Source organism: Formica exsecta, unplaced genomic scaffold (assembly GCF_003651465.1).
Source record: "Formica exsecta isolate Colony F162 unplaced genomic scaffold, ASM365146v1 scaffold83, whole genome shotgun sequence".
In the NCBI taxonomy this organism is placed as follows: domain Eukaryota; kingdom Metazoa; phylum Arthropoda; class Insecta; order Hymenoptera; family Formicidae; genus Formica; species Formica exsecta.
The window spans coordinates 2,176,434-2,179,176 of NW_021853600.1; positions in this window are offsets into that span (position 1 = coordinate 2,176,434).

Here is a 2,743-nt window from a genome sequence, read left to right on the forward strand (position 1 = left end):
TTTAATTCTAAATTTAACATGCAAAACATTTATCTCTCATCTTGTCTCTGCATTACGAAATCAATTAAAAAGCGTGTAGATTTATAAACTTTTAAGAGTAATATTAATTATAAAATATTTTTCAACGTATGAGATAAATATATGTATATATTGATTTAAATCAATTCACGTATAATTATGTTTACAAATTATAGACAAGAGCAATGATGAAGAAAATTATTCAAGAGACATTTAATTATAAATTTGCCAAATTACCCAAAACATCGCCGCAGAAAATTATATCTCGATAAAAAGAAATTCATTAACTTAATTAAAAAGGTAATTGCAAATTTATGGTAATAATAAATCTTACGCGAGGTGCTCTCTTAAAAGTTTTTAACTGTGTACAGGAAATAAATGTCGGCCTGTAGGGGAACGTCGCATAAATCCATGTACGAAGCAGATTCCTGTCTGAAAAGCAAGACGCTCGCAATCCGCAACACTGACACCGTGCGAAATTCATTGCGAGGGGGAGACAAATCAGGCGCGCGGAATTAACAGCGCGCATGCATAATTAACGTTGCTCGCGCAGTCACGCACACGCAATTCCATGTGCGTCAAATCGAATCGAATCTATCTTACCGAGTTTGAATCTTACCTGCCAAAAGCCGTCGACATTTTTTCGATTAAATATGATCATGTAACATATCAATTAAAATTAATAAAAATTTCTTCCATCAAACTCACAAATTCATCAAAAAAACAACTCTTTATTGAATTCTATCTTTTTGCAAACACACTTTAATATTTTAATTGGTATTTAAAAAATATTTATATATGTATATGTGTATATATTAATAATTAGAATGTGTCTTATAAATGTTGATTTTGTCGGAGACAATAATTTTCGAAATTTATTTAAAAAAGAGATTGCGCGCGCTCATTAATCTTTACCAGATTTACCACAATGTAATCTTTTTATTTATACACAGCAAAAAAAGTGCAGTTTTTTTTTGTATCATTATAACAATTATCAACTCTTGGCTGTAAAATTGCATCTGCTGGGTGGGAAGACAAGGTAGGGTAAGTTGTAATTGCGCAGTTACACGTGGAAATTGCAAAGCTGCAAATCTGGCGCGTCTGCCATACAGTTGAGTGGCGTAAAGGACTTAGCCGCGACGACGGCGTCGACTGGTGCGAATGCAATTAACCCTTAACCTGCGATGCGAAATTTTGATGCGGTTATCTATAACGCGATTAATTAACAAACTTGCGTAATTCGGCCGCGCCGTGCTTGACTCCGACGCTTAATACGCCGAAATCGAAAATGAACAAATGACGAGAATGATACGTAATAATTTTCATCCTAACACAAATTGCTAATTAATATATGAGAGATTTCACATTTAGTATTTTTTTTTAACCATGTTATGAATAAATTATAATGCACGATCATCGGTGATCATCGATATATTTATATTTTGTCTAGTTTCGTTTATTTTGAACATTTATTTTGCATTTATTATATCTAATCATGTACTACAAAAAAATATCATACAAAATACTCCAGGATAAACTAATAATAGCTTATGGATTTTACATCTCTTTCAATTTTTAGCTATTATTCCACCTAATGAATAATGATAGATTGAGACAAATTGAAATTTTCTTCACATTTTTATATTTTATAATTTATTAACGCGGCGTATAAACGCAAGCAAGCGTAAATTCCCAAGAGAAAAATTATCTGCAAAATAAAGTCAAATAGAACGGCATATTTTCTCGTGTCGAGTAGAACGCTCATAATATCGCTATAACCGAAACTGCAAATTCAGCGCTGGCACTCGACGCTGGAAACAGCGACGCCACTTATTTATCCGTCGACGCAATGCCCGATACTCGCGCGGATCGGGAAAATTTCGGCAGTTCGTTAATGGTCGTTATCGGCGACACATGTGTGCGGCCGCTGTGCCACGTGCGTGGAAAATCCGCAACGCGCCAGGGGGAAAAGTTCGACATCTGTCCGCAACGCGGTTGCAGTAATGCGCGCGTATTTCGTCGCGCCCGATAAACGCGACGCTCGTGACGTCTTTATGATGCGTGTCGTTACACGCATATTGGATCACGTCCAATATTGAGATGAATGGACAGAGGGCATTTATGCCACGGGTGTATACTTTATTATGCAAGAATTTATATTATTTTTTTTTTGGTTTGGTGATAATGATCAGAAATTTATTATACCATTAAATTTTGCATTAATTAATAAAGTACTGTGTGTTTGTGTTTTGACCGTTAACAATAAATATCAATTTTTATCGTAAACTGCTGCATAAAATATTGATGAAAAAAAAATCGTGATTTAAAATATATATTATAAAAACTTTGTGTGTGTGATATATCTCTATCTAATTTACATGTTTATTGAGACAAAATCTTTTAATAGCTTTAATATATCAAAAACTTTTCGTCTTTAATGTACACGAAACCAAATCCGCCATAAAAAAATCCTGAACGAATCCACCGAATAATAAATTCGCTCCCTTCATTTTATGGACGATCTGTTCCATTAATAAACAAACAACGGCGCATAAAGGGGTTAATGGTTCTTCTCGTACCGCAATAAAACTCATCTTTCTTACACATCACGATTTGAGCGCGCTATGAAGAAGTGTTCGCCGAGATCCATCGCGGAAGAAAGTGCAGAAGAAGAAGAAGCGAACGTGCAAAGGAAGAAGAAAAAGGTATTGAACGAAGAGAAGGG